Here is a 27592-nt window from a genome sequence, read left to right as displayed (position 1 = left end):
TCACATTTGGGTCCATAATAGAAACTGGGGTAGACAGTCCCAAGACAGTTTCTGTCACACCTGGTGGCATTGGCCTTGCCACCTTGGCTGCTTGTCACCTTAACATGGATAAGTACAGGCAGTCAAACTTAATAAATGGTGTTGAGGTCCAGGCCTATAGGGACACAGGTGCCAGTATCACTTTGGTGACTGGAAACCTAGTGTCACCTGCACAAAACCTCCTTGGACAGAAGTACCAAGTTACTGATGTCAATAACTCCACTCAGTCTCTCCCCTTAGCTGTAGTTCAACATAGTTGGGGTGGAGTTACTGGCCCTAAGCAGGTGGTATTATCACCCAGCTTACCTGTAGATTGTCTCTTAGGGTATGACCTAGAGGCCTCAGGTTGGGCTAAGGTAGAGGTTAGTACCATGCATCCATGATGGGCATCACTGAGGAATTGCTTCCTCCCATTTCTGGTGAAATGAAATATCAAAGACAAGAAAAAGGCCTGAAATCTCAGGATCACTCTCCACCAACAGGTAAGAAGGGTATCGAGGTATCCCTTACCCACCCTGCCACTAAGGATACCATTTCTGTGGTGGGAGACACCTCTCCTGGGGTGGAACCTGTACCAATGGAGCCATCAGCTAACACAGCTGGACTCCCAGAGGTAAAAGTACATCTCTGGGGAACTACTAAGACAGATGTGCAAAATTGCACCATCTTAGTAAATATCGAGCATCCCTCCAGCCCTCCCAGATAAACTTTAGTGCAGCAGCCCTGCACTACCTCTAAACACTTAGGACAGCACCCCTGTCCTAGTGTGGAGCTTGTAGGATGGCAGCCCTGCCCTGCTCCAACTCAAGAGAAACAGCAACCCTGTTCTCTCTTACAGCCATATGGATACCATTTTTGCCCAGCTATGGCTTTATTGAGACAGCATCCCTGTCTAGCATTTCCTGCATTTGACATAGTCCCAGTGGACCAATTCCACTGCCCAACTTTAAAACATACTCATAGGAACTCTGAGAATTTACACTCACACTGAAGTAACAAAGGGTTTAAGCAGATGGAAACAGAGATGCGTTATTCATGTAGCCATGACCTTTTAATGAAGGTTTGCTGATTAACTTTTCATGAGCATCACCATTTGGCCTGGTGGAAAGTGTGAGGAAGTGTAGACAGTAATCTCCTTTGCTGTGCAGAAGCTGCAGAACTACCTCGGTACCGGAGCTTGTCCGACCTGTAGAGGGAAGGAAGAAAAATATACTTCTGCTGTGAATGACTGCCAAGAGGGGTCCAGATGCTCAGCCTGATTAGAAGGGAAAGCCCAGAGGTACTCTCTTGTTTAGGAGTGATGCAGTATCCAACCCGAGTACTGAAACTGGTGTTCCTGCTTCCCCAATCACTATCAAATCACTGCACAAAAGAGGGAGAGGCAAGAGCACAGTGCTAGATAGAGTTTCCTTTCTTCTCAATTGATTCTTGCACTATAATTGGCACACTGCGCGAACCAAGGAGAAGGAGGGACAAGAGAGCTTGACTTCATCTGTAGCCTCCAAATGGCACACTTGAAAGGCAACGTTCTGTACTGATTCTGCAGTGAGTGGAGGGTCGCTGAGTGACCAGCCTCACAGATTGGGCTCTTCACTTGTTTTGGAGGAAGACTTTCACTTTGGACCTCTTTCACCACTGGAGCCATCAGCTGCACCTGCTGACCTGTTGTGCTCTACACTGAGCTCCTGACCAACATTGGAAGAAGATAGAGGCATCACACACAATCCAGGATGAGGACCTTGCACTGATGACCTTGCTGCCGATAAATTCAGGTACATTAGAACTCTTTTAGCTTTTGGAACAGCTACGGTGGGGGTTGCCAGGGACTAGGGCATGGAAGGACTGGCCTATGGCCCAGTGACTCAAATACCTGTAGTGAAATGCTTCAACTTGCCCCAAAGCCACCGAACAGGTTCTGAGTATGTGGTATAGTTATTTGAGTACACATGAACACTGTTTAGAGAACTTTCTTGTTTGCAAGGTGATGAAACCCAGGTTGTTTTGCAAGCTGTGGTTTCCTCTAATAAAATAACCTTTTTTGGAAACATCACTGTCTGTCTTTATGTCCACCACTCAAGTCAAAGTAAAAAATCAGGTTAAAGGATGCACATTGCATGTTCTCTGTGAATCTCCTGAGGAAACCAGGCTTTGCATCTAAACATTTTTCTTTAGTGTTTCGTACACTCCCTGCCTCTGTCATGAAACTCATTACCCTAATTTGGCTCTATGCCCCCAAAGAGACTAAGACTACATATGTTTGATAGTGTAATTTTGTCAATGTTTCCCTCACAGATGCCAAGCATTTCCTCATTGAGCTAAAATATACTTTCCCTTCTGTGTCTGGTGATTATAAACTGATTATTGTCAATACAGTATAAATGCAATGTTTCTCTTATCACCCTAATACAAGCTACTATTTCCCTATAAGCACTTTAAATGAACACTGTACTTTCTGTACTGAGCACACACACTGAAACTAAGGTCCATATTTACCAAACTGGCACACAAAGCAGTGCAGCAACCAAAGTTTCTGTGCTGCGATGTGTGACAGGGAGAGAGCAGAAAAGTGCTCTATGTACAAAGATATGCACTGTTCTGCTCTCTCCCTAGTGCTGGAACACAACCAGGCTGCTGAGCATCATAGTGCAAAGGTGTCTGTGCAAGAATAGCATGGGTTTTGTACTGAAAGTGTACCATTCCAAGACAAAGTACTATACTTAGACTAACTTTAAATCTTTTCCCACTTTGGATGCATGCTATACAGTGCAGCCCACATGCAATCTGGGAAAAGTTAGTAGAAGTAAAAGCATTTCTCTATAGTAATGCCTGCTTCAAAGTGGCATTAATTTCTGGTGCAAACCCTGTTTACTATAATAAGTAGATGGGGTTTTGACCCACAAACAATAGATGGTTGAATGGGAACGTCCATTTACCACCACGGAATGCTCCCTTGACACAGAGTAATGCAAACTAGCTCTTCACTTTTGTGATGCAAATCCAGTGCAATAAAAGTTTGTACATTTGATCCTAAACTTAACAATGGGTAAGCCAAGCAAGGCTCGAGCCTGACGAGGGTTGAATGACTTACTCTGGCTCAGCACTTGTTCCATGGGGACTGGCACACAAAAGCAGACCTAAACCAAGCATCACAGGTACTAACCTTTTCTCCACCTATGCCTGCCAAAAATACAAACACCACTAGTAACAGGGAAGCTTAGCTCATACAATTTAATACAAGGAGTGGCTTCAGCATGGTTGAGTCACAATTCCCATATGCCTAGGTGAAGACGTGCTGCAAGTTATCATCCTCTACTTTGTTAATCAGTGTAGGAGCCATTCTTTAGGTGCTCAGCTGACTGTCACACTTTTTACTGTTGAGTCGAGGAAGGCAGTGATTATACCAATAAAATGGTCTCCTACCTTTCCTTACTCTTAACTTTATTTTGTTTTCTTGAAATATATTTTGGCATTTTATGCATCTATCCTGTCAGGTGGAAATACTCAGTGGTAGTTGTGCATTTTGAACAGAGTGCACTAGTTTAGGACATAATATTATTGCATGAAAGCATTATTGTGCTGTGGTGGTAAGTGAGAGAGTGAAGGACGTATGCATCCACTGGCTGAAATGTTCTGGGTTTAAATGCCAGCCTCCTCACGTGACCTTTTTGTGTCATCTTCCACAAATCACCTTCCTTGTGGAGTAGCAACATTTTTGGTTGCACCCCTACACGTTACAGAAGTAACAAAAAATGTAATTGGCATTATATATCCTTTGTGCCTTAATCTTAACAATGTGAAGTGAAGCATCAGAATGTGTTATTGATGGTGCATTCACTGCATCCACTGGAAGTTTCATATATAGGTGTGTTTTAATGTTTAGCTTTAACATGCAACTTTGTAGTTCTCATTCATGTTTACACTTGTATTTTGCAATGCTGCATTTATTTAAAGCACATTGCACATCTATTGCATTTGTGTTTATTCTGATATTATGCTTGCAATCATAATAGAATGTCCGATAGTGCATATTAACCCTGATTTACTAAGTTAGCATGAGTAGGCCATCATTTTCATGTGTAAAATGTATTGCCTGTGCTTTGCATGTTTTTCTTTTGTAGGTGCACATTCTTGATTTCTTAGTTAGTGAAAGGAGTGTTGTGTATTAGAGATAGAAAGGCCTAGGAAAGAAGATCTTGGCACTGAATGGAAGATTTAACAAAGAAAGAAAGATACCAACTCTTTCCCTATCTGGAGAGAAGAAACACGAGGAAACCCTGGTAGTTCCATGGGATTGGGGAATCACTCCATGTTGTTAGTGCGCTCTGTTAGAAGAAGAAATAATCACAGAAATAATTGGGTTTCTGGTGACATTCAGAGATACGGATGTTCCTGGAACTTTCCACTTTAAAGGTTCACATTGTTAGTCTCATGGCAGATTCCTTTGGACTTGGAGAGGTACAGACCTTTCAGACTCCTTTGCCCTTAGAGTGCATAGTTTCATGCTAACACTAAATACTTTAATTCCTGAAGACTTTTACTGGGGTCGTTGCAATGCTGACACTTATCTTATTCAAACCCTGAACTCTTCAGACCCTATATTAGTTAGTTTAGAGTTTAAGTAGATGTCCTTAATTCTGTTTCTGCTGAAAGACAGTAATCCAAATTCCTTTCAGGAATACCAATTCTTGATTCCTAGTTTCTGTACTGCTGTGGCTGTAATTTTTACATGCCTTATGCTAAGGGGACTGAACTTATTCTGGCCTTTCAGCTTGCCGGTTTTGATTCTGTAAATTCATAATCTGATTTTGATATGCACATACATTGGAGTAATTATTAATTTGTAATAACTTTACTAAACTTCAATATTGACTTTTGGTCCTTGTTGTGTGACCAAATTGGCTTCACAAATGTAAATTGTATGTTGTTGTTAACTCCTTTGCCTCCCAGGACACTCCATGATTCATAGGATGGAGACTATCAGCCGTTTCTGTATGCGCCTATCACTAGTCATCATTTTATTTCACAGTCAGACTACCTTGAAAGAACTGACAGCAGAATGTACCCCATATAAAAACCTCCCTTGTTTATATTATACTAAAAGACAATATTATTCCACATGTAGCAGCATTATTGGCAATATATTCGGGGCATATCAATCATGGCAGTTTTGTCCAGGCATTCAAGGTGTATAAAACTGATAGTAATACTGAACACTGAGGATATGAATATCGTCATACAAAAATATTATGACCTATATATTGCAAGGCAAGTGCATATAGAGGAAGCAAAGATTCACGATTAACTCCACATCTTTGTACCTTGACAACATGTATATCGTCATGGCACATATATGTGGAGTTAGGTATAGAAAATCTATACTCATCTTTCTATATTTTGGTTTCAATATTTTGTTATCAATATACTTATACCATGATCTTACATCCTCACTATTCAGGGGTCAAAGTAATAAAAGTTAATGTCTAAAAGCTATTAACAGATTGCAGTGCAGTAAGACCTTCTAATGTACTAAAGTAAAACAAAAAGCTTTCATGAAATAGCTCATTTTTAATCTGAAATATTTTTACAGGACAATTGCTGTTTCACTTACATGTGAAACGTTTAACAGTTTGCCTCGTGCTTTGGCTCTTACTTTGAAGGAAAACAGTGCTATGATGACATAAATCATCACTCTTTACACACCACATTACACCTTAATCTATGTCCTTTAATTTTCACCTTTTCCTCAATTGCTTACCTGAAACCATTCATTAACCCCTGTGAAACCATTCATTAACCCATGTGAATCTTTTATAGATATATTTTCTACTGATAAATTCTCTAATATATACATACATATTCACTGAAAAAAACAAAGGTTACAAGGACCTTATAGATAGGTTCTGAATTTACACGCACAAAACCACAGAAATTCAGCTGTTATTGTTAGAGTTATTTCAAGTAACTATGACTTATGCCCTAAGGTAACTATAACTCACGACCCTGCCATGCGCAGTTTTTTCATCAATAATTGTATTACAAATGTTGCAGTGATAATATCAATAATGCCATAGAAGATGTCATGAATGATGTAATATGTAGGGTAATTAGCTGTGCATGGCGAGGGTGTGAGTTCAAGAGGGCAAACCCCCTGTAAGCACCCAACCTTGCACCATGCACAGCTTTCTCCCATGCTCAGTAGGGGTTGCCCGCAAGGGCTGACCTGCAGCCAATTCCTGTGGAAAACCCTTCTAGACACCCAACCCAATGCTATTCACAGCCCTTTGGCTGTGCGCTGCAGAAGTTGGCCTTGACTTCTTTAGAATAAGTGTGAGAGGGCGTATCTGGGGGTGAGGGTGGCTGACAGTGTCTGCCTGGGTGTGAGTGCGTATATCATTATTTTAGTGGGTGCGTCACTATGTGCACAGGTCTGTGAGTGGGTGCATGTGGGTGTCAGTGGGTCTGAGAGTGGGTGTGTGACAGTTTGAGTGGGAGTGTGATTGGGTGCGTAACTGACTGAGTGGGTCTGAGAGTGGGTGCGTGGTTGTCTGAATGGGTGCATGAGTGGGTAAAAGATTGAAATAGAGAGAGAGAGAGAGAGAGAGAGAAAGAGAGTGAGAGGGAGAGAGATAGTTTTTTAGACTTTGATAAATGACATACTTAGAATGAGATATTTCTGGACAGATTTAAAAAAAAATTATTCGTTATTTAAAAAGGGTAAGATTACCTTTCAGTGTCAGCCTTAAAGATTTGTAGTTTAAAAAAAAGAGGTAAATGAGTCTAGCTTGACTCAAACCCTCAATGTGAAGGTCTGAAACCTTCACACTGAACTATTGCCTTTCATTAAAAAACTATTTTTTAGCTCTTTGTGATCTATCTGGTACTGCCAGGGAACCCTCTAGGGCTCCCCCACAGTCCCTATTTATTTATGTATTTTTTATTTTACACAAAATGCCCTTACGGTCTATGTGGTACTGCGGGGGAAGCCTTAAGACTTTCCTCACAGTGCCATTCATTCAGCAAGCAGGGAGCTGCTTTACCAGCAGCTCCCTGCTTGCTGAAGCATTTCATCTCAGGTCCCTGCACGCTTGCAGGGGAAAGAGATGAAACCTCCTCTATTTGACAGCGGGACCTGCTTAACAGGTCCTGCTGTTAAATAGCAGAGTGTTTGCTGTGGCTTGGCTGTAGCTGCAGAGCTGCAGCCAAGCCACATCAAACAGCTATGCCCCAGGGTGGGCACCCCAGGACATACCAGGAGCCATCCCTGGAAAGTGCCATCAGTGGCTCCACGAGGGGGGCCAGGACATAGCCCCAGGGATGTGGTGGCCTCTGGGGCTGGTGGAGGTCTGAAACTGACCCACTATACTATTTTTACGCTTTTCCCTGGGGGTGGTGGTCCCGGGGGTGTGATTTAATTCAAAGTCCCAGGTAGATGGTGGTCCCCAGGGCGTGGGTGGCCACGGGTGCCCCTGCATATTAGATTGAAAGCCTGGGGGAAGTGGTGGCCCAAATTAGCAATGCCCCTTGGACCTGGCCCACCCAGGGGGCCTATCCAAAAAAAAAATGTGTTTTTGCTCTGGGGTGTCCCCAGTCAGGGTGTCTCTACCCTGGCCCCTTTTATTTTAATTATACTTTTTTACTTGGACTCAGCTGGAGCTGTGTCCCATGATGGCTGCCAACACTTCCTGGTTTGAAGTGTTGGCAGCCAATCAGAGGTGTGCATTTCCCTGCACTAGCTTGTCATTGTTCGCAAATACTTTGCGGCCATAGATATACAAATTTTAATTTCCCCAAATTTCTGAAAAAGTACTGAATAGATTTACACCAAATTAGCGAAAACATAATCTGCGTACCGAAAGCTAGCCGTCTGCCAAATTTGGTGTAATTCCTTCTAGTGGTTCGGGCTGTAAACGTGTCTAAATGTCCCATGTAAATGAACATTTTTGACATCCCATTGTCTCGGCCTCCACTTGACGGATCATGCAGGGAACTATCTGTGTGAAGCAAGAATTATTGCAACACTTTTTTGGGAAAATTTCGTGAAGATTCGTCAAATGGTGCCAAAGATATAGATATATATATAACTACTTATACATACATATATATATATATATATATGTATATATATATATATATATATATATATATATGCCAACTTCCTACATCTGGCCCTAGGTCCTAACTCTAACTACCTATATATATATATATATATATATATATATATATATATATATACATGTATATACATATGTATATATATATATATATATACATACATATATATATATATACATATATATATATATATATATATATATATATATATATATATATATATATATATATATATATATATATATATATAGGTAGTTAGAGTTAGGACCTAGGGCCAGATGTAGGAAGTTGGCAAATTGCGACTTGGTCGCTATGGGGTCGCAAAGACCCACCTCATTAATATTAATGAGGTGGGTCGCAAATTGCGTCCCCATAGCGACTATGGGCACTCACGGGTATGGAGGCCTGCTGTAGTCAGCAGACCTCCATGGCCGTGACTGCTTTTAAATAAAGCAGTTTTTTTTTTCAAAGGAAAACGAGCTGCACTTAGAAAAAAAAAACGAAACCTTTTGTTTCGGATTTTTTCAGGCAGGTAGTGGTCCCTTGGACCACTACCTGCTCTGAAAAAATAATTTGGGGTCCAGTCACAAAGGGGAAGGGGTCCCATGGGGACCCCTTCCCGTTTGCGAGTGGGTTACCATCCACTTCAAGTGGATGGTAACTGCGACTCCATTTGCGACTGCGTACGCGGTCGCAAATGGAGTTGCATACCACTGCGACTCGCAAATAGGAAGGGAACACCCCTTCCTATTGCCGACTCTGAAATGCATATTGCGAGTCGGTTCCGACTCGCAAAATGCATTTCTGCATAGCAAACACACGTTTGCGACTCGCAAACGGCGATTTTCGCCTTTTGCGACTCACAAACTGTTTGCTACATCTGGCCCCTAGTTTCTATAGATAAAAACATTTTTGACTTGCCTATATTCTTGGTTGACGAATCTTCACAAAATGTTCCAAAAAATGTTTACGCTTCGTTCAGCTGCTGTCTTGAAAGTATGGGGGTGATCCGTCAAGTGGAGACCGAGAAAAAGGGGGTCCCAATACACATTTTCACCCTTAATTTTTCCATAGGGATTTTTAACACTGATAGCCCAAAACCACTGAAAGGAATTACACGACATTTAGCAGAAAGGTAGCTCTTGGTCCAAAAAAGAGGCCTTTATTTTATTTGGTGTAAATCCGTTCAGTAGTTTCAGAGAAATTACTGAAAATCCACTTTGTAAACCTCTGCGCTACACTATGCCTGAGCAAGGCATAATGTATGAGAAGGGAGCACTCCCCCATTAGAGGGGCTGTAAACATGGTGCAAAGAAATGTAACAGATTTCTTTGTGCCATTTTTTTCTGGGATTTTTAATGCTGGATGCTTTACAGGATTAGCGTAAAAAAAAAATTTAAGCTAATCTTGCAAAGCTCTGAACTAGCATCAAAAATTATGACGCTAGGTCCCTAACTACCGCCATTATGCACTATGTTTTAAATACGGCGCATACATTGCAGCGTGGGGGGGGCACTATAGGTGCAAGAAAAGTGGCACTGCACCAAGTGCAGCGGCACTTTTCATAAATGTGCCCCGTAGTTCCCTGTCCTGAAGTTGTAAAAAAAAATATATATATATATATATGGACATGGTAGGGATACCCTGACCCCCTAGGTCCCGCAGGCAGAGATCCAGAGGGATCCCACCAGGGTAAAAAAATATTGTGGCATGGCCGCATTTAAATGTATAATGTCCTGGCAGCCCACCCTCTGTGACATGTTTATAAAAGGGAGGGGGCTGTGGGCCCTCCTCTCTGAGCCGTCAGGGGAGCCCACCTTTGGGCCACAAGCAATTTTTATGGAGAGATGTGCGGCCCCTCCCAAGCCATTAGAGGTATCGGGGATCCCAACCCTGGGGCTGATCTTATCTCACTCCCGAGCCTCTAAAGGCCACAGGGAGCCCACTGCCTGGCAAAAAATTAAGAAAATAGGGGGGCACTCCTCCCTGAACCAATAATGGCCATGGGGAGCCCACCCCAGGGCTGGCTCAGCAGCTATATCCTGAGGTGTCGACCCCTGGTCCAATGTCCTGCTGGCAGCAATGTGGCAGGGAAAACAGTGTTTGCTCTCAATTTGAGGAGCATTTTTAAATCTCTTGCTAAGCGGGAGCAAACACCAAGTCAGCTCTCAATTGGCTGGAGCTTCAAAAGGGCTACAATATGTTTCACATATCTCTTTGAATTTCATGCAGTCATGTTCTAATGATAAACCTCCACGTGTTGCATTTTAAAGAGCTAAAGCTTAATTTATGTTTCAGTTATGCCCACTTGGAACCGGGTTGCCTTTTTATCTATGCTCAGTGATCACTTCATTGACTTTTTCCATTATGATTTAAACGTAAGCGCCATTTTGAATCAGACAAAGCTACTACCTCAGGGTTAGATTTGTGTACACTCATTTAGTATAGGGATGCCTGTTTAAATTGTGCCCAGTTAACACATCATTTCCAGATTCCATCATTACCAGTTGGCACATCATGGCCAGTTTCCATTAGGCTCAGTTCGAATGAAATTGCCACTCTCCATTACGACCAGTGAGAACATTCCAGACTAGAATAATTATGGGAAAATTATAGTAGAATTCCTTTACGCCAAGATAGCAAATTGTCAGCAGTTTCCAGTATGCCCCTTGTCACAATCTAAAATATTTTTGAATACTCTGTTTTTATACCATGGGAAGATTGCATTGTGTCCACTATTCATATCCTGCCCAGTTTCCATTATGTCCACTCAGTCATGATAGGCTTTTTTAATTCTTCATAGCTTCCAAATATCCGCCATTTTGTATCATGGTCACTTAGTATACTATGGTTAGTTTTAATAGTTCTCCAAAGGCAGGTGGGTAGATGCTATAGTTTTAAGGTTTTAATGTAGACACCGTGCTTTAAAGGACTCTACACATGCTTCTTCAGTGGATGCATATACAAAACGGAGTGTCAGCACTCATAAACCATCGGTTTGAACACACACCAAGAGTGAGCCCACTCACATTTCGACCTAAAAAAAGAAAAAATTACCAAATACATTACACAAGTATTACAATTAATAGTTTTCAACTCCACCCTTGTCTGCTAATACCTTCTGAAGTTAATTTGTATCATATCTTCTCAAAAAAAGGGAGGCCCGTGGTACCGCATGTAAATAATCAACATGAAAATAATCCTCCCTACTTCCAATCAAAGGACGTACGTAAAAGTCATTCAATATTGAAGAAAATATAACTACATACTTTTTAGAGCATCTCCCAATAGCTGCAGCTCAGGCGTCATGAGATCAAAGGAACTGGAAAGGCAAAACAAGCATTGGCAATGCTAATATGTCTGGCTTTAAAGAAAAGCTGTGTGGCAATGTTTAGTGTTACAAGTAAACAGCATGGGAATGGATATTTATTTGTGCAGAAGAAAAAGAACTTTAGAAAAATATTGCTGTACGTTAAAAGGCCAGACAACCATTGCACTGCCAAGCCAGACATACATATCCATATAGGTTAATGATTGCTGTCCTACCATCTTTGCTGCTACCAGAGATAAACACCATAAATCACCCAGTTTTCTACGTCCCATCAATAGCATTACAATGCCATATGTATGCCCCTGAACATTCAACCTTTGCCATCTGGACAAATAAAGAAAATGATCACAGCTGTGTGGACAACAAATACTTTTTTTGTGGAAGTACAACATTTATTGCCAATCAAAACATATTCTTAGATCCCAACATGTCTGCAGAGCTAAGGGCCAGATGTAGGAACCGTTTTGCTTGTCGCAAACTGCGAAAAACGCAGTTTGCGACATGCAAAACGGCCATCGCGATGCTGATTCACATTTTGCGAGTCGGTACCGACTCGCAAAATGTGAATCCGACTCGCAAATAGGAAGGGGTGTTCCCTTCCTATTTGCGACTCGCACCGTGATACAAAATTGCTTTGTGACGGCGAAAGCGGTCGCAAAGTAATTCGCAGTTAACACCCACTTGAAGTGGGTGGTAACTCATTCGCAAACGGGAAGGGGTCCCCATGGGACCCCTTCCCCTTTGTGAATGTCGCTAAAAATAATTTTTCAGAGCAGGCAGTGGTCCAATGGACCACTGCCTACTCTGAAAAAATGAAACCAAATGGTTTCATTATTTTTTTGTACTGCAACTCGTTTTCCTTTAAGGAAAACGGGCTGCAATTCAAAAAAAAAAAAAACAGCTTTATTACAAAAGCAGTTACAGACATGGAGGTCTGCTGTCTCCAGCAGGCCACCCTCCCTGTGAGTGCAGGGACTCGCTATGGGGTCGCAAAATGCGACCCACCTCATTAATATTCATGAGGTGGGTCTTTGCGACCCCATAGCGAGTCGCAGAAGGTGTCCGAGACACTTTTCTACATACAATTTTGCGAGTTGCAAATTGCGAGTCAGTCAGACTCTCAATTTGCAAGTCGCAAAATTTTCTTTTGCTACATCCGGCCCTAAGTACCTTCTCTATTGATGCTCACATAATGTTCTGGCGACAGCTGTGCTGTCAAGTCAGGCCATAATGAGGCAACACAGTGCCTCAGAGAACGGCATGTGTCACATCATGATGGCACCAGCAGAACATGCGTTCCAAGTGCCCTATAGCAAGCAAGGAAAATTGGTCCCTCTGCCATCATTTGAGCAGTAGAATGTAACCAAAATTTGCGTGCGGAGGGCCTTGCACCACTGGGCAACTGCCACTGCACCTGCTACACTATTGATAGGTACGTCCCTGAGTGATGGGCATTTGGTTGCATCACACTCATTTATTTTTAAAATTCCAGCTGTACATGACAAAATGCGTCGGTGCTTTAAAGTAGTAGCAAAAGCAACATAGATGCTGCTATGACCATTAGGTAAAGGCATGGGCAAATTCTAAATTAAACCTGCTCATTATGTAATTTGACTTGTTAATTCCCAGATATTTTCAGATTCACCTAAACTAAGCACATGTTACTTATTTAGTGATTGCATAAATACCTATATAAGCCTGGGAGCATTTTTTGAAAAACTCTTTCTTGATTTTTGCATAACAATCCTGAGCCCGTATTATGCCTCCGGTTCACTGTTCATACATGCGCCATGGTGCATGTTTAAACAGGTTCGCTGGGGCCAAACATGAACAGCACACCGGATTACAACGAATGCGCTGCCCTCAGTGTAGCTGCAAACTCGAGGCTGCAGGCAGCACATTCAGTGAAATACCAAGTGGCTGCTTTAATCTGCTGCACTGTGTTTCACTGGGCAGGTGACATCGCGGGGGAAAGATGTAATCTTTTATTTCACGAGGATCTTTTTGGTTCATTAACACATACAAAGCAAATTCAAATAAGTGAGTTCAGAATGTGGCATAACAAAAACCTCTTTTGTGTTTGATTTAAGGGATCATAAAGTGGCTTCTAACATTAATTTGCTAATTGCCCTTAGAGGATGGAGAATGAATGTTTCTAAATTCATGTTTGAAATCTATTACTTTTATAAATGTCCCTCTATGCAGTGATATAATCAGAAGTACTAAGTTCAAATGCTCTACTTATTAAAGAAATACATTTTTTGGGGCTTTGGGTTTTACATGAGGTTTGATGCATAATTTACATCACAAACATTTTCAGAGTGGAGCCAAACCCTTGGTTATCCGTTTTTGTTTGCTGCCGCATCCCCTGCTATCTGAACCTCACCTTTTTATAATGGTGACACCCTCACTTGAAAATGTCGTACGTTTGTGCCTAATTCCTTTTCATAACTTGGGAAATTCTGGCATGACTAAATTTGACATCTTGACTTAACAGATCCATTTGGATGCGTCTGGCTTCCTTAATCAAATGTAAGCTATGCACGGCCTATTTACTGCTTTTTCCAGCAGTATGTAATGAGTGCTACCGGTAAGGGCTTTGTGGGTCAGGCCTGTAGTCTACTTTCCCAATATCTCCAGACACAAGTTTTGTCAGAGACTCTTATGCCTAAGGGCAAGGACTCACTTATTGCTGAGTTTGTAAAAAAAGGTACAGGTGTGGCCTGCTGGTGGTGAGGCCATCTATCCCTTGGGCCTGTCGGGATTAGTGCATCTTATTTTTCGAATATATTAGATAGCAAACAGCGAGTAGGGTGGGCAGAAACACTGCCTGTTTAAAGGGGTGACCACAGATTAGGAGTGTCACTGCCATTCCAACTTTCGGATTTCATAGCATCCTAACAGCTAATGAGCGGAAACAGCAGAAAGAAAACCAAGCTGTACTCTCGAAGATATTTTCCACCTGGTCGTAGATAGCTTGCCTTCATCCTTGTAATGATAAAAGTATCCAACCTCAGGTGCAGCTGTACCATCCCTTCTATTTTTCTTGGTTTTGAATACACACATTTTGTCAATCACAAGTTTCCCCTCAAATTGTTGATCTGTTTCTCTGTAGCTGATTTGCCTGTGTATAAGCTGCCAGCCAACCATAGAAGTCTATAGACACATTCACAGTGGGTAAAGCCCGCTCCTGCCTCAACAGAGACTAGCGGAGTCATGCTTCAACAAAGCAACATCTTCAGTCAAACACGCTGCCATGCATTACACTTGACCCCTTACCCTTTCGTTTCGTCTGCAGAGATCCTAGGGGCCCAATAGCAGGTGCCTAGCTGTCAGTGGTGCAGTCAGCGCAATGGCACTGGGCCGGGGGTTTATTTTCCAAGCCTGCACAGTATTATTCTGGTCTGTGGAATGCAGTGTGCTCTCTGGAAATCAAGATGGTTGTAGGTTGTTTCCAACATAGTGTTTCCAACCGTGAATTTGTTAAAACAAGGCACCAAAGGAGGCAATGAATCCGAAATCGAAGTGGCTGGATTGGTGGTAGGTACAGAGCTTTGCATTGTCAGGATTCAGGAATGAGAGCTGAAGGGTTGGAAAAAACATAATACTAAGATAAGGGTCACTCAGAAACAACAGAGTAGGTGGAGATCTGGAAAACATGGAATGTTGCTAAAAGGAGCCTTTTATCATTGAATAAAACGCCAAGGTTTTTACCGATTTCAACTCGTGTCCTTGTAGGTACCATAGATGCATTTTCCTTATAATATTACTTACAAACGTGACTTTGGTTTTCTTTTGGTTTATTGTCCAGCCGTGACTGGGTGAGTAGCTAGATAATTTATTGATGTGACATTGTAAGCAGTCTCTTGCTTGACTTAGCAGAATCACATTGTTTGCGTACAAAAGATTAGAGAAGTGAAGGCCTCCTACTTTGGGGCATGGGCATTTACCTCACCCTGGGCTGGAGTCCACTCTGTCAGAAATAGATTAAATAAATATGGCGCCAATGCACATCGTTCTTTTAGACCCTGAGAGGTGTCTATTTTCATGGACAAGAGGGAGTGTTGCCGCGCAGATCCTTGTCTCATCTTATTATTTAATAATAGTGAGTGATTGGACACCGCCGTGAGGTCAATGAACCTTTGAATTGTATGGACTATATTAATTATCACGTTGATTGACACATTGATTATTGACATAAAACAACAACATTAAACAATAATAATATTCACCAAAGAATAAATATATGGTGCACCATGACCCATTTGGCCATGAATAACCACACTTTTTAATCTCAATGAAAATATTTGTATGCCTATATTAACAATGCTAAAGTCACAAAAATTATTCTCAACACCAAATGATACAAATAAACTTAGTTTAAACAGAGAAAATAAAATAATACACACAATAGTTAGAACAATAATCAATAAAATGAGTATCTGTGTAAGAGAGATAGAATACATTTGATTCAGTAAATAAACAATGTCAAATCATATGCATAGAGAAAACACCTCACTAACCCCAAATTTGCATTAGCATGTTGGGCATCATGCAAAAGTTTTAGTAACATAAATTTTAAAAACATCTAGCTATGGCAATATAAAAAATAGCAGCAGAATTTTTAAACAGTAGCAGCTGGTATCCTGCAAAACAAAAAGACAAATACAAATACACAGAATTCATTCATTTACCTCTCCTTAAGGTAAACAGCAATCAGGTTACAGCTTCATCAGGGGGATCTCAGCATCAGGACAAAGGCAGTGGAGAGGGGTGACAATTCAGAAATTTGGACTCTAAATTTCTGAACCATCAAACTAATTATTTAAGGCAGGCAGCATAGCACTATAGGCACTAAATACTAAGGGGCATATTTATAGGCCCCTAGCTCTACCTTGCACCACATTAACGTCATTTATTTTGACGTTAATGTGGCTCAACGAGGCCAAAATCCTTGCGCCGTATTTACAGTGTGGTACATTGCATGCATTGCATCACTCTGTAACCCTTTGCGCTACATTATGCCTGCAACAGGCATAATGTATGCAAAGGGCGCATTTCCCCGCTAGGGAAGCCAGAAAAATGTCATAAGGAAATCTATGAGATTTCATTGTGCCATTTTTTATGTCACTTTTAACGCCTACTCAAGAGCAGGCGTTAAAAGGGGTCTTCCATTCTTCATAATGGGGCCCTATGTACTCTGCAGGAGTAGAGCCAATATTTTGGTGCTACTCCTGCAGAGTACATCCGAGGTCATGAAAGATGACGCTATTGCCCCCTACCCTGTGCTATGGTGTGACTTATTATTTTAATACGGCGCATACATGGTGGCTGTAGGGGGGTGCTAAGGGGCGCTGGGAAAGTGGCGCTGCACTCAGTGCAGTGCTACTTTCCATAAATCTGCCCCTAAGTGCTAAAATAAGCACCAGCATTTTTGCAAGGAGCCTAGAAAATAATTAAAAATGATAAAGTACCAGAATGACAGTGGACTGACTGGCAAAACATGAAATTTCAAAGTGACAGATCATAAGAATGAGAAGTGAAGCCTCTGGAAATCAGGGAAAATAATGCACACCGATGTCTGATTCACAAACATTAAATTAAACTTGCTAAACATCTGTGATTGGCTAAAAACAGCATATGCACACTAATCATCCCATCACAAAACATCAGCACATCAGAAAATATTCCACTATTAACTTAAATATTCTGTGTTCCTCTGCCTCTTCCTTTTTGCATAAGCACAAAAGATATTAATTATTATTTCCTGCAGTCTTCTCTGCACGGTTTTTGTGAAGGTCTTTTGTTCAGCACATTCCAGAATGCACGCCTGACGGATGATAGTCAGGAAGAAATGTTATAACTTTAAATCAGCTCTCTCTCCCCTCGAAAGAAATACATTTGATTAGTACAAAACACAGATTAAACTCATAATTCAAACAGCAAAGCTTGTAATTCCATGGAAACGTTTGACACTTTTAGCTCGGCCTGGCAAACAGATAACTACACATGATGACTTTGCTTACTTGAGACACAGTAGAGAACAAGTGTTGAAAGAAATACATTTCATTAATAAAAGTTTTACACACGTTTGAGATTCAAACAAAGAGTGTTTTCTACACTGGGCATGAAATCATTCTACTAACATAACATTTTAGGAACATAAGCAGACATTCAACATCAGCTCTGCCCTTGTTCTGCCGAAAGGCACTGCAGAAAACTCAAGAATTACTAGCATTTATTCTAACATTATTTTCCAAAGCACGTGTTCTTAAAGAGACAGAATATATTTTATTTTTCATTACTAAGCTAACACATTTAAAAAAAATATGTGCAGGCCTGTTACTCTGATGGTGGCCACTTAAAAACCACACTTTCTATGCCCACATTTATTTTTTTAATTTGAAGCATTTCTCATGTTAGTGTATCAGTGTAATGACATAAAATAATTATTTCAGGTCAAGTCTGCGCTCACAATCCCTCCTCTGATGACTATATATGTCATCACACTTACATTCCAAATACATTTTATTTATTTCATTGTACTGTTTTTCTAAAATTTTGTTTCTCTCACATTTTTCTTCTTTGAGTTTTTCCATATAATCTTTCCAATTGAAATTCTACCCTCCTCTGATTCTTTTCAAATCTCCTTTTAATCACTTTGTACAATTTGCATATTCCCTATATACCAATTAGACAAATTACAATAATTAAAACTCCTTTTATTATTTTCATTACCAATCCTTTTCCCAGGTTGCCAATCCAGTTTCCCACAGCAGTCATCCCTTTGCCAGCTTTTTCCCAAACAGCGAGCTCTGTTTGTTCTTTCAATTTAGTTTAATCTTTTGTTAAATTATTAATCAAACCTCTAATGTCTTCACTGTTGTCGGGTATGGAGGTACAACAACGACGCAGACCTAGCAATTTACAAATTCCACCCTCCTTTGCTAAAAGAATGTCTAACGCAAGGCAGTTCTGAAGAGACATAGCTCTTACCGCAGCCATTTCTGTATCCAAAAGGATTATAGCTCCTGAATATCTTTTCAGCATGTCATCCACAACAGTAGACAACTGTCAAATTTTAATAGAATTCAGAACAACTCCCACTGAAGGAATTATTGCTCCAAATATGTCTCCAACAATGCTAGAAACTGGTTCCCGCTTTTGTCTTTTTTGTTGTAATTCAGTACTTTTAGGAAATGTACTTAAATTATTACGTTGATACATTTTCGAAGTCTTCATTCTTCAGTCTTCAATTTCAATCCACCCTTGTTTTTTTTTCAATAATTTTCACAGCTTCATTCACACAGGACCCTTTTGTCAAAAATCGTTAAAGTTGTAAAAATCAGTTTAGCAGCTTTGTCAAAATCAGGTAATTAAAGTCTCTCAAGAATATTTCTTCTCAACAAAGTCTCTTTCATTTAGTTTTCAAATGTTGTTTTTTTCCTAAACAAATCTCCATCAGTTTTCTTCATGTGCCAAAATATAGACCTGGAATGTCTCTGTCATTTTTTTTGTTTTTAATTCTTCTTGCCATTCATTAGTAGATGCATATGCCCATTCAGGACCAGAGCTTCTTCGATTGGCAACTCTCTTTCTTTTTGATTTTCAACCATCACTTGATGCACCATCACTCAGATCTTCGCTTCTGCTGTTATCAACTTCTTCCTGTATTGGTTGCATCAAATTTGTCTTCTTTGACTTTGAACTTGTTTCTGGCCAGTTGTCCCCTTTCAGTAATTTTCTTGTTGATGCTCTTTTCAGTATTAGATTCAAATTCTTATCCTTTGACGTTCCCCCAACCGGTCCAGGAGGACTCAAATCTGTTTGGCTTAAATCTTCCTCAACTCCGTTCCCGCTGGGGTCAGTCACTTGTTCAGTCTGGTTTGTCAGACCTTCTGCTTCTGAGGACACTCTCCTCTGAGCAGGTCTTCTCTGGACCGGTTCCCTTTCTCGCTCTCTCTCTGGACCTGTTATTTTACTGTTTCATTTGAGGACATTGATGACCTTTCATCCTCATCTTCCAGGATTCATTCCACTGACACAGGAGTGGGCAAGTCAACTTGAGCCTGTTTAGGCACTGTCTCCAGATCGTTTGTTCTCCTGTCTTGTCCTGGAATACGCTTAGGTGGTGGTAATCTCAACAGTACTTCTTCTTCTGTTGGACTTTCACCTTCCTAGAGTGGCTTGCATGAATCCAGTTCAGAATTCCTGCACACTTCACAGCTGTAGTCGTAATTAATATCACCTGGTAGGGACCCTTCCACAGAGGCTCCAAACACAATTTCCTCACATGCTTCCGGATCACAACCCAGTCACCTGCCTTCAGGTTGTGTCCTTGCTCTTGTGACTGTTGCAGTGTGGTAGCTTTCACCTGATGAGAGAAAGAGCAAACCACATCAGCTAGGCCTTTGCAGTAGTCCAATACCATATCATTTGTAATATTTACAAGAGCACATGCAGGTACAGCTGGCAATCTCATGGCCCTTCCCATGAGGATTTCATGGGGTGACAGTCCTGTTTTCTTGTCAGGAGTACTTCTCATTTAAATTAGAAACAACAGCAAAGCATCTGGCCATTTTAGATCTGTGGATGCACACAATTTTGCCAATCTTGATTTTAAAGTACCATTCATTTGTTCTACAAGTCCTGAGACTTCTGAGCGGTAACTACAATGAAGCTTCTGCTCAATGTTTAAAGCTGAACATAGCAACTTAATCACCTCATTGTTGATTTGACTTCTTCTATCTGATTCTAAAGAGAGCAGAAAACCAAAACATGGAATTAACTCCCTAAACAGTAACTTTGCTACTGTGAGTCTGTCATTTCTTCTCGTAGGATAAGCTTCAATCCAATGACTGAAAATGCACACAATCACCAACACATATTTCAAACCAGCACATGCAGGCATCTCAATGAAATCCATCTGCATTCTGCTAAATGGTCCTCCAACCATGCCTATATGTCCCATGTTGACAACTCTTCCTTTACCCACATTCATCTGCTGGCAGATAACACATCTGTGGCAAACTACTTCGGCAACCTGTCTAAATTTTGGATTGAACCAAAATTGTTTAAACAGCCTAACCATGGCATCTCTCCCCACATGAGCTTGTCCATGATAGTGTCTGGCCATCTGAGTCAGTAAGCTGTTAGACAGTACTACCTTCCCTTCTCCTGATATCCAGATGTCATCATTTCATCCTAACCCAATCTCTACGCTCATCTTTCCCAACATTGTCTTGGAGAGTTTTTAATTCTTCCAAATTATCAAAGACATGCATCACATAATTTGCATAGATTTCATCATCTTCAGGTAACAATTCCCATTTTCCTTTGAAGGATATGCAGTTCAATGCGCAGAACTTTGCGACTTGATCTGAATATGCATTTCCCAATGAGACGTAATCTTGTGATCTCTGATGTGCACTGCATTTCACCACAGCAATATTTTCAGGCATTTGAATTGCTTTTGACAAATCATTAATTCTTTCAGCATTCCTTACTTGTGAACCAGAAGAAGTTAAGAAACCTCTCTGTGACCACAAATGGCCAAAGTCATGCACAATGCCGAATCCTTATTGACTATCTGTGTATATAGTCACTTTCAATTGAGTTGAAATGTGGCATGCTCTAGTAAGAGCCACTAGTTCTGCCACTTGTGAAGAAAACACTCCTCGAAGCCATGAAGCTTCCAGTATGCCAGTGATAGTACTTACTGCATATCCTGCTCTTAATGTGCCCACATTATCTCTCAGGCAGGAACCATCAACAAAGATAATTTGGTTATTTTCTTCCAGAGAAGTATCTCTAATATCTGATCTGAGTTGTGTGCATAACTCTGTAATTTCCAGACAATCATGTTCAGTATCATCCAATTTATCAATGTTTGCTTCCTCATTTGGAAGTAAAGTTGCTGAGTTAAACACTGTACATCTTTTAATGTTTACATTTGAATATCCCAAGATTGTTGTCTCATATCTGGTCAGCCTTGAGCTGGTCAGACACTGGGTCTTAGGCATGGTAAGCAAAATTTCAATGGAATGTGGAACCATTATAGTAAGGGGATGACCCATTACTTTACTCTTGCTCTGAGCAAGGCTCTGCTCAACTGCTGCAACGGACTGCAAACAAACTGGTAAAGCTGCTGCGACCGGTTCCAAAGTAGCTGAAAAATAAGCCACTGGGTGGTCCATACCACCATGAGTCTGAGTTAAAACAGACAAAGAACATGTGTCACCATTATGACAAAAAAACAGAAAATGTTTGGTGTAGTCAGGCAAGCTGGAGCTTGACACAAACTCTCCTTCAAATCAGTAAATGCTTTCATACAATCCTAATCCAGCACTATAAGATCTGAAACATCATTATGAGTCAGCTTCTGTAAGGGCTTTGAAAGAACTGAAACATTTGGGATCCAGTGGCAGCAGTAACCAACCATTCCCAAGAACATCCTCACCCCTTTCTGGGTAGTTGGTGCTGGCATTTGCAAAATAGTTGCAACTCTCTCTTTAGAAATCTTTCTACTTCCTTTCTCAATCAAATGACCCAAGTATTTCACCTCTTTCTGACAGTACCTCAATTTAGCAGGGGACACTTTCGCCCTCGTTACGATCCTGGCGGTCGGTGATAAAGTGGTGGTAGTACCATGAACAGGCTGGTAGTAAGTATCGCCAAATTATGACCATGGAGGTGATATATCCGAAAGACAGCCCAATGTACCACAACGACCGCCAGGGCGGAAACAACAGCCACCACGGCGGTAGCCACCTATAGCCAGACAGAAGACAAATTTCCGCCCACCATATTATGACATGCCAAACCGCCACCTTTTCTGGGGTGGTACCAACGCCATCAAAAGCCTGGCGGAAACAGAGCTTAGAAGTCAAAGGACTCACCATTGGAGACACACAGAAGAACCACTCTGCCTTGGAACCAGAACTGCAAGTCTTCCAGATGTTCTTTTACATTATGCTCACCCACGAACGCCAGTGCCGATGAAGACAACAACGGTGAGTACAGCCGCCTAGCACACAAGGGAGGGAGGAGGAAAAAGAGAGTGACACACACATGCACCACACACACCCCATACACACACCATACACACAACCAGCTGCACAAGAAAAACAATTTATCCCCGTAAATCGTCTGAATAATGCAAGGACAACAGGAATTGACTAAAGTGTGATTGTAATAAGATCAATATCAAAAGTAATAATTTGATTATGCAATACAACAGATATGTGTGCAAATGTACAAAAAAGGGACATTGCCCAGTCCTCAGTTCACAGGGGCCACATGGCCACAGGGCAAAGTCCAATGCCCCACTCGTTCCCTGCACCAATACGGAGAGAACACTGCAGGGGCATCAGATGGAAAATAGGCAAGAACCTCAGTGAGAGGGGGCACCTCAGCCTGATGTGAAAACAAGACCACTGGCTCTAGAGGGGGCAACATTCCCTGTGCTTGGTCCTGGGGGGTACTAGGCCACAGTCTCTCAGGTGGGTGACTTTCCCACTGGTTCTGGAGGGGGCAATATGCCCAGTGCTTGGTCCTGGGGAGTGATGGGCCACAGTTTCTGGAGTGGGTGACTTGCCCACTGGTTCTGGAGGGGGCAACATGTCCATTACTCATTGTCCTGTGGAGTGCCATGCCACAGTCTCTCAGGTGGGTGACTTGCCCACTGGTTCTAGAGGGGAAAACATGCCCTGTGCTTGGTCCTGGGGAGTGATGGGCCATAGTTTCTTGAGTGGGTGACTTGCCCACTGGTTCTGGAGGGGTCAACATGCCAATTACTCATTATCTTGAGGAGTGCAAGGCCACAGTCTCTCAGGTGGGTGATTTGCCCACTGGTTCTGGAGGGGTCAACATGCCCATTACTCTGTATCTTGAGGAGTGCAAGGCCACAGTCTCTCAGGTGGGTGACTTGCCCACTGGTTCTGGAGGGGGCAACATGCCCATTGCTCTTTGTCCTGGGGAGTGCAGGGCCACAGTCTCTCAGGTGGGTGACTGGCCTGAGGTGCCTGGGGAGAAGGAGGTGCCCACCCTTCTGGGTGAGCGATCACGGGTAACTCGCTGAGGGGGTGCTGGGAGGGCAGTGCTGGTAAGGGGCTGGCGGCTGTAGCTGGGGTGGTCACAGAGGTATCCGCCACCACCAGGGAGCGCCCATCGGAGGAGGTATCAGAGTCTGTATTGTCACCTCCAGTTTAAGCCGTGGTGCTCCCCTCGCCCTCTGTCCCACTGGTGCCTCAGCGTCTGTGGACTCTGCTCTTGGCTCCTGTGGGATGCAGCTCCCTCCGTCACCAGTGCCTCTGCTCCTCCCCCAGATGATGCTAATGCAGATAAGGACAGGATGACAAAACAAGAAAAGGTGGGGGAGAGATACAAAGGATACACTGGGTCAATGACTGCAACAATACCACCGTGGACATACACAGCACCGGCACACACAAGGTACAGACCTACGCACTATGCATTGCACTACCAGTGATATTGCTAGCCACCAAGGCATGAGGAGGAGCACACACTGCCAACTGCAGCACGCCTGGGACCCACGCAGCCCTGATCAGTAGAGGATGCTTACAAGCTAGGTAGGCAGTATTTCCCCTTCAGACCCGTAGCCATCAGAGGACCTACGCTGCTATGTCTGGCCTAGCCTAGGACACCCACTGACACACAGCCACCACCCGGATACCACCCCTCCTGCCGTTTCGTTCAATGATGGCCACTGTACTCACCCCCTTGTGGCTGCTGTGATGCCCTCAAGCGCCCATCCAGCTCTGGTTAGGCCACTGCCAGTATGCGGGCCTTCAGGGGGATCAGGGTCCGACAGGCACTCCTTCTTCGTTGGGAGGCCATCCCTAGCTGGGCCTCCACAGTCTTCCGTGCCCAGCGTCTCAGGTCCTCCCTCCGTTTGCGACAGTGGGTGCTCCACCTGCCATAGACCCACAGGGCCCGCACCTCCTTGGCGATGGCACGCCATATACCCTTCTTTTGATGGGTGCTGACCTGCAGAGGCAATACAGAGAGGAGAACACCATTAGACAAACAATCCAGCCAGTAACACAAATGGCCAACCATACCCATTTTCATCATCACTGGCACACACATAGCCCAGCACTCAATGTGTACCCAGCCAGAAGGACATCCCCCCCCTTACATAATGCCTTTACACACACCTCCATACATTCTTGCCACATGCATCATGCCCACAGTGTACTCACCTGTTGGTCTGGAGGCCCATACAGCTGTCTGTATTGGGGTAGGACCCCATCCACCAGTCTCTCCAACTCCTCCGAAGTGAAGGCTGAGGCCCTTTCACGGTCACACGGGCTATGGTAGGTTCCAGACACAGGTCACAGCAGCACATGCAGAGTACGTCCTCTCCTATGGAAGGTCAGGAAACAAGTGAGGAATCAGATAGAAAATGGTGGTCACGTCCACAGCGGTGCTTACCGTCACTGCAGGCGTAGATCACCACTGGCCACTGACCCCCATAGGGCCTAATTTTAACTAATGGTGAATTGAACGGCGGTTCCCGCCTGCCTCCCTCCACGGCGCACAACGTCAGCGGCATTACCTCACTTCCACCTGTCCCTCCACTCAGGACAGGCGGATGCCATTTCAGGGGGCAGACCTATGGAATAATGCTGCATCACAGGAGAAGCAGGCACACACTGGAAAAATCACACTGACCCATTACATGTTTAAAGATTGCAGACTAATGTTGTGGCTCCATTGTTCAGTTTGTGACAGCCTCCTCACTCTTTTGTCCCTTAGATTTCGACCGCTGCGGATGAATAGGAGATGGAGACATACCCCCATGTACAGACCTCCGGTGGACTTGGCTACGCTGGAGGACAGGCACATAATACTCACCTATAGACTGGACAGAGCCACAATCACAGAGATGTGTGCCCAACGGGAAGCTGACCTGATATCTGCTATCTGTCATCCCAATGGGATCCCCCCCTTGTGCAAGTTCTATCAGTGCTCCATTTCCTGGCAACTGGTTCTTTCCAAGTGACAGTGGGCTTGGCAGCAGAAATGTCACAGCCAATGTTCTCAATAGTGCGGACAAGAGTGTTGTCTGCCCTGATAAAACATATGGCAGGTACATTGCATTCCCCTAGGTTGAGGATTTGGTCACTGTGAAGGCCGAGTTTCATGCAATGGGACATATCCCCAATATAATTGGGGCGATTGACTGAACACATATTGCATTTGTCCCCTCTTCCCCGCCAGAATGAACAGGTGTTCAGGAATCGTAAGAGTTTCCACTCTATGAATGTGCAGATGGTGTGCTTGGCGGACCAGTATATTTCCCACGTAATGCTGAGTATCCTAGGTCGGTGCATGATGCCTTTGTCCCGAGGAATAGCAGCATCCCAAATTTGATGGCCCAACTACAGAGGCACAGGGTGTGGCTAATAGGTGAGCCCTGGTTCCCACCCAGTATATGTTGGTGTATGGCTATGGTGTGGGAGATATAGGATAGTGTGTGGCTACATGTTGTCCCTCAATATTTGCAGGTGACTCTGGTAACCCAAACCAATCATGGCTGCTGACCCCTGTGAGGAATGCCAGGACAAGGGCAGAAGAACATTATAATGAGGCACATGGGCGAACCAGAAGGATAATTGAAAGAACCTTTGGCCTCCTGAAGGCCAGGTTCTGGTGCGTCCAACTAACAGGTGGATCCCTGTGCTACTCACCCAAGAAGGTCTGCCAGATTGTAGTTGCATGCTGCATGTTGCACAACCTGGCCCTCAGACGTCATGTCCCTTTTCTGCAGGAGGAGGACACTGAAGATGCCCCTGTGGCAGCAGTGGACCCTGTGGACAGTGAGGATGAGGAGGCAGAGGATGAACAGAACATCTGTAATCTGTCAGTACTTCCAATGACACACAGGTGAGACAGTGCAACTTTACATTTCAATGACTTTGGTTGTATTCTGTGTGGCATTGGTATGCTGGTATTTCCCACTTCTATGCCCACTTACTGTTCCCTCTGGCTGTTCATTTTGCAGATGTTGGTGATTTGACAAGTACTCCTGGTGTGAATACAACAGCCAGCTACAGATCATTAATTCTATGCTCATTCTATGTACAGTTCATTTGCACTGGTTGTGCCTGTTTCAATCAATACATATTTGAAATACAGGACATACTCAAAATCGATTTTATCAAAGGGTGTTTATTGAAGTGCTAATATACAAAGGGGAAACTGCAATGGGATAGGGTGATGATGGAGGATTATTGTTCCAGTCTGTTCGTAGCACAGGTGCATTGTCCAAGGGGACATAGGAAGGGGAGCAATGGCACTTCAAGGTGGACAGGGTGACCTAGTGGGACACAAGAGGGACAATCAGGAGAGTCTTATTTCCTGTTGGGGTCTTGGCAAGTGTCTCTGGCTTCTGTCTGGCTCGCAGGGAACGTTTGCAGGTGGTTCATCTTCTGCAGGGGGAGGGGTGCTGGTGGCCTGTGAGTCCTGTGGCGGGGCATCCTGGCCACTAGTGGCAGCAGAAGTGGAAGGCTGTTCAGATGACTGGCTAGTGGCAGGGGCCCACTGGTGTGACACTGCCTCCCTCATAATGTTGGCCATGTCTGCCAGCACCCCAGCTATGGAGATCAGGGTGTTGTTGATGGCCTACAAGTCCTCCCTGATCCCCTGGTACTGTCCCTCCTGCAGCCACCTGTTCTCCTGCACGTTGTCTAGGATCTGGCCCATCGTGTCCTGGGAATGTTGATAGGCTCCCAGGATCTCGGAGAGTGCCTCCTGGAGAGTCTGTTCCCTGGGCCTGTCCTCTTCCTGGTGCACAGCATTCCTCCCAGTGTCCCTGTTGGCCTGTGCCTCTGTCCCCTGAACTGTGTGTGACCACTGCCACCGATCCCCGGTCCCTGATTATCTTGGGTGCGAGGTGTATCCTGGTGTTCTTGTACAGGTGGGCACACTGCTGATTGACATGTCCTGGGAACAGAGGTGTGGGTACGCTGGGTGGGTGTTGTGGTGTTGTTTCCTGATGGGGGAGGCTCTGTGGTGGTTTGTGACTGGGCTTGGGTAACCGGCTGTCTAGTGGTCCCTGATGGGCCAGGTAGATCGACCAGATCC

The sequence above is a fragment of the Pleurodeles waltl genome, chromosome 3_1 (assembly GCF_031143425.1).
Source record: "Pleurodeles waltl isolate 20211129_DDA chromosome 3_1, aPleWal1.hap1.20221129, whole genome shotgun sequence".
Taxonomy (NCBI): Eukaryota; Metazoa; Chordata; class Amphibia; order Caudata; family Salamandridae; genus Pleurodeles; species Pleurodeles waltl.
This window is presented reverse-complemented; position numbering follows the sequence as displayed.